Raw genomic sequence first — 9,307 nt, forward strand, 5'->3', positions numbered from 1 at the left:
CCTGGATTTGCCAACATATGGGCAAGACCCTTTCGCCCCAACTTCCTTTGAGGAAGGAAATATCAGTGCTTTGCTATCACCCATGCGTGAGAAGATTCCTGTTTAAAAATGCTGTTTGATGAAGGGAAGTGGCTGGCTGAGTGAATCCATAATTTGGAACAATTTTTTAAAGAACCCAGAACTTGTTTGTGATACTTTTCTCAGTTTCAGTAAAAACAAAAATAAATAATTACAACATTTTTAACAGGGTTTCTGTCAAATAAAATATGAAATATTAAATCCAGAAAACCACGCTCACTTGAGAGGTCTCCAAGTCATCACCTTCCAAGTGCCCCTAATAGTTCAACCACAAAAAGAAACTTCTTGGCTAATTGCTTTCAGAACATCATCAATTGCTTGTAGTTCCCACATAGGAATATTTCAGACTACTATTGTGAGAGATGAATAAAGTGGGGCAGTCCATTCATTAGTGCATGAGTCATGCATAGTATACAGCAGATCAGGTACTAAGAATTGAGTTAATCTTAGAAGATATTCAACACTGGAAAATCTGTGCCACATTTACACATATTATAGAGTTCCCCCTGGGATTCCAAATTTCTTTCTAGAATTTTAAAAACAGATCTTTAATGCATCATTACTTAATCTCCTAGATCTGGGAGCAAAGGAACAGAAAACTTCCAATTTTTCAAGTCAGTCCATCTTTTCTGAGTACTATCAGTCATAACTACATGCTAGATACTTTCACCCAGTACAAACAGCTGTTGGAAGGCAGAGTGGGATACGTGAGTTAATAAATTAGTTATAATTATGGCAGTTTTTCATGGAATTGCCCATCTGTGTAATTATTGTATGAATGGCCCTTCAAATAGTTGGGAGCTGAACAGGTATTCCTGTGAGTTAATCTGACAGCAAAGAGGTGCAACACACTAGTAATGAAAACCAGGTAGCAGAGACTCTAGCAAGCACTACTTGGGTTGTAAGATGTTTCTGATATGATGGTAATGAGACAAATCACAGAAGCTATACTTATATAAACAGAGTCTTGAGAAGATAAGGAGCAAAATATGTGAGTAGTCTCTCTGACAAGGTGGCCCCTGTGCAACAAAGCATGGTTTGGGTTGGGAGGAATCTGGAAGCTTTCATTCCACAGAGATTTTAAAAATACTTAGACCTGTTTTCTCCTAACTTGGACACACATTTTAACTGAAGTCAATCTCCAAAAATGATTATTTGGAGTCATGGAAGTTTATGCGTGTTGAAGATACTTTGCACAGGATGCCAAGACTATTCATCATGCAAGATAGATCCGATTTTTGTTGAAGAGAAAGTTGTTTTTTTTATTTTTTATTTGCTAGAGAAGATGAGATTGGGATCGAGGATTGGATGAGGAAAGGGGAAAAAAAAGGGATGGCTCCATTTTTAAAGGGTTTATTCTTAGCTTTGACAAAGAATTCCTGCATGATTTAAAGCATTCTCTCATGAGTAGTAATTAACTGTGCATTCTTCATATTCTGGGCTTGACCTGAGATCAGGGGGTTTGGTCTGCAGAAGTGTTCAACTTTCATGGATCTCACACAAAAGTGCTTTGAACCTTTAAAATGCTCTGTAATGTGTGCTGTAAAATCAGATTCTCTGTCCTCAATTTAGACTCTAAAAATCTATGAGTGCACTTGACCTCTTTGTCTCTTTCTAGTACCTATAAAATAAAGAATGACACCATCTCTTCATATCACTAGAGCATTATGAAAATTAAATAATTTTTGTGAAGCACTCTGGTATTTGCTATCAGTTTTCTAATTTATTTGTTCTTGTTCTTTCTTCATTCATTCTGCTTCTTCTCTTTCCCACAATCCACAACAATTTTTCTCCTACACTTGCCAGAGACTCCTGGTGATAACTACTTCTCTCTACAGCTCCAAAATTCATCCCTTTATTCCCTCCCTGATATGCTGTTGCATTCTCCTCTTCCTTTACTGCCTGTCTAAAGCATACTCCTAAAGTAAACAACAAAAAACTTCTGAATATATAATCCTTGATGTCTTACTCCACCTTTTATAATTAATGTCTTTTGTATACTCTACCATTTCCTTAATTGGTTGCAGAGAAGAAGTAATAATTTTTAATGTGTGTGATGTTATAGAATAAAAATAAAATACTATTACTGTCATGGCTGTCTCATAATTTAGAATAGGAATCTTGCACCACATGCAGCTTAGTTTAAGTGTGACCTCATGATTTCCTGGTATATGAGAATTAAGAGAGAAAAAAGAGTGAGAACTGAGAATGTTGATGCTCATTTTCTTGTTTTCCAGTAAATTAAATAAATTCAGGTTTTAGCAGACATCTAGAACACAAGTTTGTAGATTCTTTTTTTTAATTTACATAATTTGTTTACAAATATATAGCACACAAAATAGTTCAGGAACCATTTGCCTGTATTGTTCTTCTTTATAAATTCTGTACAAGTCCTTTCCCTGCCATTTTTATTGAGAAACAGTTCTTCAGCCCAAAATGCATCCTGAAATATCAATCTGACACACTAGCTTTGGTTAATGACTTCTCTTAGAAAATGTTAGCTATGCCATACTAAAATGGATTTTTAAGCTTGTAGGGTCAGAAATACAGATTACATCACTCTGAGTTTAACAGAGCTAGCAAAGTACAAGAACAGAGAATCAGGTTCATAAAAGCAGGTTTAGAATAGCTTTGCTGAGTGTTTTTTATATTTCCCAAGGAAATAATTATTTTATAAGACAGCTACAACTGTCTATCTTTCATCAACACAGATTTAATGTTTCAGAAAGCTTCAGAAAAAATATTAATGGGAAGATAAAACATGGAGGAAAGACCACCAGCAACTGAATTCATGATTTGTGTAAGTCTAACCTTTGGCAATTCAATTTCCCCTGATTTTAAAAGTGAAACTACCTCTTTAATGGAAACATATTCTATTAGATTAGCTGATTTGTAAAACTTTTGATACAAATTCCCACACAAATGTTAAAAGCAAAAGAGCTTTTAACTGTTTCACAACTGGCTATAAGAAAATCTATATGTATCTGTTAGGGAATTGGATGTATTTATCAGTTAGGGAATGTTTAGAAGACTGACAAATCAGACCAGTTTCAAACTTCAAGAGGACTCTTTTCCGGACTGATACTTGTTAACTATGCACGGTGTGTTGTCAATGGCTAATCCCTAGTAATCATTACCACTTCATATGCAAAATAAGCAAAACAAGCTTAATCTAAACTAGTTATGAGTGTGACATAGCCAGGAACTGATGTGGTTTCGGTTGGCACTGAGGGCTGTCCTCCACTTGACAAAGGTTAGTCAGTCAAGGTTACTCCCAAGGGAAAATAGTTACAGGGTGGACCTCTCTCCTTTCTTCCCCGTCTTTCTTCTCTCATTGTTGGTATTTCATGCTCTGTCGTTCCCTAAAAGAAGTGTGGTGATCTCATCTACTCTTGACAACTTATTTTTGGGATCAGGACGCAGGCAAGCTTAGTTTATTCTGCAGAAATCTGGTTTTAACAGACACCCTTCCCGCCTGTTTTCCATATTTAGCTCTCCTCTGGCATATTTTACTGCTTGCACATGTTTTTCTCTTCCCTGCTTGTACAACTATACTAGAGACCTCTGTTTGCCCCTTGAGGGCTATGGTCATTATTTTAATATTTAATCTCAGCTCTCTTACAAAATGTTATTAGTAGTGTTACGATGGAATAAAATTCTTGAACATTTTACCAGTCATACTATTCTAAGTTTGCTTTTGCTTGGGTTCAAAGCAAAAAAATATTAATAATGTCTTCCTTAATGTGGATGGACTTTTACAGGTCCAATTGACTTCTGCTTTGTCTACACCCAAGGAGTGGTGAATCCGTCTTTCACTAAACCAGCTAGACATTTTTCAGGTTTTGTCCACTAAGTTTATTCTTCCTTCACAATTTTATGGCCAAAATGTAGTATATTCAGGAAAACACCATCACATGATTTCTTGACCTTACTTATAGCAAGATTTCAACCCATTTGGCTACTGAACATGATATTTTTACTGAAAACATGCGCTCCAGGGCTTCCAGGAAACTCCTGGGCCAGTGTTCATTCCCTTGCTATGATAATGAACTAGTTGTGTTCATAAATCTGTTGTACTGATTTTAAACAAAATTAGATTTCTAGTAGGTCCTGCAGGAAGATTGTTCCAAAACCTCAGTCCTCTGAACATCCCCAATAGTCAGAATAAACATACCTATTGATGATCTACATCACTATGCTCTTGTGTAGTAATAACTTTGCACAGCTTTTTTAGCTTTACATCATCTACCTTAATTTCTTAGCTCTTTCTAGCCCCCTGTAGTAGATGTTTCCTCTTTCCTCATCACACCCATATTATTTATTGAGTGGGAACATCCTCAGGAGAGCCATGTAGTTGTCCTGTTGTACAGGACCTGACATCAACAGCTGTGCTTGTGAGGCACTGGAAGTATCAGATCAACCTCAGACCTGTTGGTCCTGAGTAATTTCTGAACAGTGGCACCAGCAGTCTCCAGTCCTTGTTAAATTACCTAGTATAACTGAGAGGTAGAGCTGTAGCAGGAAATTGCCATTAGAACGGCTTCTGATGGAAAAAGCCTTTTTATCAAAATAAATTTTTTCCCCAGAAAACTTATATTATTTTCTGTGAAGGTTACAAGAAATATTCAACTGTTCATTTCTCAATCTGTCTTGCATGGTAATCAGGAAGCACACTGAGGATGCCAAGAGGATTGTTCTGCCAATCCCTCTATTGCGTTTGCTCCGATACAATTTTCTTTTCCAGTAGATGACTACTAAAATCTCTCTTAATCCTGACATGTCTAGAAAGACTTTTAACAGTAAGTGACATTCTCCTGACTATACACATTCATTGAATTCAAGCCCACATACCTTTTAAGTCAAGAGGTTTGGCATGTAATTGGTACTCTTCCTGCTCCACCCTGTCGTGTCCCACCACCTCCTCCCCTCCCAAAGTGAAAATGTTAAAGTCAAATCCCTATCAGTGATTTAAATGGTGGTTATGTGAGTTTAGTTAAAATGTGAAATGTGTCCAAAAATAAGAATGAAGCTTCATAATATGACAAAGATTGAGCCTGACATCTGAGTCAGAAATTTTATGGAAAAAAAAAAGATCTTTTTGGATGGTTCTTCCTGCTTTCACATGTACTAAAAACAATTTTAAGGAAGAACCTGTCATTATATTACAGTTCTTCCATCTTGATGCATGCCAGAACCTATGTAATATTTCTATTAATGAAAGATAAAACAGAAAAAAAAAGTAGGAATCAGTACAAGCAGAATAAGTAGGTTAAATAGCTTATTTTAAGTACAATTATTTTAAGCAAATAAATAGATTTTTTTGTTAACTGATTTAGCTAGTCAAACGGGCACATTTGAAGACTGGTGGAAATCCCTCAGTGATTGCATCTATCCAAAAGGAGCCTAAAAGCTTCAGAAAATCTGAGGATAAATCTTTTTCAATTCTCTATTGAAATGGAGTTCCATTCCAAGAGCTGGGAAATATTTTATTTATTTGAATTTCTACCTTTAAAGCATTTTACTGTAAATTAGCTTAATTTCCAAGCAAAGTTGTCCAAACAATACAACAAAGAATAAAATATTACCTTTTGAAAAATGTCAAATAGGCACTTGAATAACTGTAAAAACTCATGATTTCTTTACACAAAATATATTTTTCAGAAATGACCTTTTCTCAGTTGCAGTCTCAGTTTCAACAAATCTTTCTTTCCCACTATGAGAGGTTATATATTGATAGAAATCCCTTGGTCTTCCTTTTGTTACAGTAATATTTAGAAGATAACTACTGCTCCCTATTTCTGTGATCCTGGGTAACTGTCAGCAATGAGCAGCCCTCGAAAAACCATGTTTTAAATATTGCTTCAATGTATTCCATCTACCATATCATGAACTTGGCTAGATTGTGCAAATAAATGAAAATTATCACCTGTGATTCAGTTCTTCTCTGGCAAAACTGGAGAAATTATAGTTCCTTGATTCCAAATTTTTGTCTGTCTAGGCAGGTGGTTACTTGGGGTAACATCTGGTGCTTACTTTGTGTTTCTACTTCCTCATATGTTAGCAAACTTGTTACTACTAAATTATATTAATTGTGACTATTATTCCCAGGAAAGAACAGCAGAACAAAAAAATAAAATTCACCTATTTTTAAGCAGCTATGGAAATCACAGATAAATCTTTATCAAAATAAATAGTAGCAGTTCAACTTCACTGTCATTACTCTTTTTTATTGAAAAAACATGTTAGATATAGGGAAATTTTCTTTCTCCATGGAGATATCATTACTTTTCTTGGTCGTAAACAGGCTGCCACAGCAAACAGTGCACATTTGTCTAACATTCTGAAGGATAATTTTGTCTATGGTGAAATATATCATTTTGCTCAGCAGCCTTGAGTCAAACGTATGCTTCAATTGATTCAAAATATTTTATTCTCTGGCTCTCTCAACAACATCATTTAAAAGCAGGGACAAAAAAAGACACTCTTCTCCATTTTAAGGATTTTTTTTTATCCTATATGATAGTCAAGGATGTCATACCTACACTTAGATATGCTTAATTTCTAGTACCCTAACTGAAGAGCACAAACAGTGTCAATGGCATTTTTTTCTTTCATGTTCTCTGAGATGCGTTACAAAACAGGGTTTAATAAGCACAGCAGCTTTCCAGTAAACAGTATTTTTTAGCTTTTTGCAATGGCATGTAGCATGGCAAGCTGGGACATCAAGATTTCTTCAAAATCACTTAAGTGTTTGTCATCTAACAAAGGATTAATTCCTTCACAATAAGCTTGCATACAATGCACAGGTTCCAATTCTCTGAGAAATATAATGGTCATAGAGATTTGAAAGGTACCAAGCCTGACATTTGAGGAGACTGAAAAACTGCACTTAGCCATCAAACATAGAGATCACAGAGAGAATTAGATCAAGCATTGACTCATATCCTTCTATTATCACCTCTCCTCCAAATGCAAAGTACCACTTCTAAAGATTAGGAGTCCTGTTGCCTGCCTTAGTTTTGCACTCTTTACCTCTGTCTGCAGGAAAATCTGGCAACTAATACCTGTGGTGGTGACAGTGCTCTGGAAAAAATTGTCAATATCTAATAATAGCAATGTGCATGTGTTGGTTGGTTGGTTAGTTTTTAATTACCTTTACAAAGCTATTTGAAAAATGGGTGATAAAAAGAACTTCTCCTACTTCAACTACCAGCAACACCCACACATCTCCAGACCAATTTCATATTTTTCTCCACACTCAGTATATTGATGCCTTCTTTCTCACAGCTGCTTCCTTCTCACAATCCTCTTCTGCCATTTTGAAAATTTCAACTGTCCATTATAATTTTCCTGTGGGTATTCTTTTGCTCTATTTCCATTTCCAAGGAAATAAATATGATGAACTGATAATAAATCTGCTGGTGTAAGTAACACAGGAAAAGGAGTAAGATGACTGTTCTAATTGACACCAGAAGAAAACAAGTTGTTGCTTTTGCTCTACACCTCCTTTTTCAGACACAGGCCCAAACTCCGCAATCAGTCTCAACTGCTTACTCAAGTGATATGCATGCTTTTACTAGTCTAAAATATGGCCATCAATTATCTAACCCTTTAGCTTTTTTTCTTTTCTTTTTTTTCCCCCGCTCTTTGAATTCACTGAAATGACAAGTTAATTAAACATATAAACATGTTTATCCTCCAAAGGATCATCAGAAACCCCCCAGTGCTCCCTACAGATTTCATGAAATCCAGGTTTAAAATCATCAGATGTTAACAAATGTGAGTTATGAAAAACTGATCTGATTTGTGCAACTTCATTGTGCCTTTACCACCTGTATGTAAATAAAGTAAAATGCCTTTTATACATTGGAAAAAAAAATACTTGAAAAGGATTCCAGTTCAAGACTGGAACATGACAACAAATACTTCAGATTCCACAGTCGTGTCTTGTCCTGTCTGAGTGATAAATGTAATGACTTTTTCCATCTTGTCTAGATTTAGCAGTATGATACCTGAAATGTGTGTACAATTGGCACATGAACTTTCAGTTAAAAAAGCCCCCTCTAATTCATTTTAGTAAATACTTCTAACCTTTAAGTATCAGAGTTTCTATAGAAGGTTTATTCTCCCCAGTCCTGAAGCAACTGCTTGCACTGAATTGCACCGTATTGCACTGAACCTCCAAATGCCTCGTCACCATGCCAGACCACTGAGCCCTGCATGTGGCTGATGAAGTATGTCAATCTGCTTTAGGATTAACCTCTTCTTCCTGTAACATAAAACCTACTGTATGTTGACTGGAAAAGATGATTAACTAATTTTCAATTTGTTTGTGGACAGACCCCCATTTATAAAATAAACAGGCAAATCACTTCAAATAGAGGGAACACTCAAAGCTAAGTGGTATATTTCTTCAGCTAATACCCAATGACCTTTCAAGATGAAAGGATAATAGTCAACACAGAAAAGGAAGAAAAAAGCCCTCTGTGCTGTTTGCAAGGTTTAGAGGTCACTTGGTTATAGAGGGAGAAAGATACAATGGAGGCTGCAGAAAGCACTGAAGAGGCAAATATGGACTGTGGTTTAGATTTTTTCTTCTGAGTCTGACCATTCAGCACTGGCCTTCATTTAACAAGGGCCTCTGTTTCCCTAACTAAGGATATGTTCTGTTTATTGTGTGGTGGAGGCTCCACTTATGTATTAGCTGTCTATCTGCACTCCTCTTTGGAGAGCAAGTAATTGGTCCAACCCAAAAGCAAAATGGCATGCTTATCCCATTCAGCTGCCTGGTGATCATATGACAGCGCTGAGACAATATGGTGAGGGTCTCACAAGACAAAGTAAGATATTATTCACAGTGAAATCCTGTGATGCACCTCTGTCTTCAAGTACAATCAGGGTCTTTGTTCTATCCCAGATCCTAGGAGTCAGCTTGCTTCTCCCATTGAGAAAACCCAAAGCAATTTCCCACACTTGTAGCAAGGCATCACCAGACTATAAGGATTGTTCTGTCCTCTGAGCACACAACAATGTTTAGACAGAAATAGAAAATTAAAAACAATTCCTTTTCATTTTACTGATGTTCAGAAGCAGTACTCTTAAAAGCAGACACAGCATTTGCACCAACAGAACTTGAGCCCTGACTACACAGAATATGCTTTCAGAAAAACTTTTTCCCATGGCCACTTTTGATTAAAACTTCTTATATTGCTTCTCTTGAAAGAAATCA

The sequence above is a fragment of the Manacus vitellinus genome, unplaced genomic scaffold (genome assembly GCF_001715985.3).
Source record: "Manacus vitellinus isolate BGI_N305 unplaced genomic scaffold, ASM171598v3 scaffold_4_pilon, whole genome shotgun sequence".
NCBI lineage: Eukaryota > Metazoa > Chordata > Aves > Passeriformes > Pipridae > Manacus > Manacus vitellinus.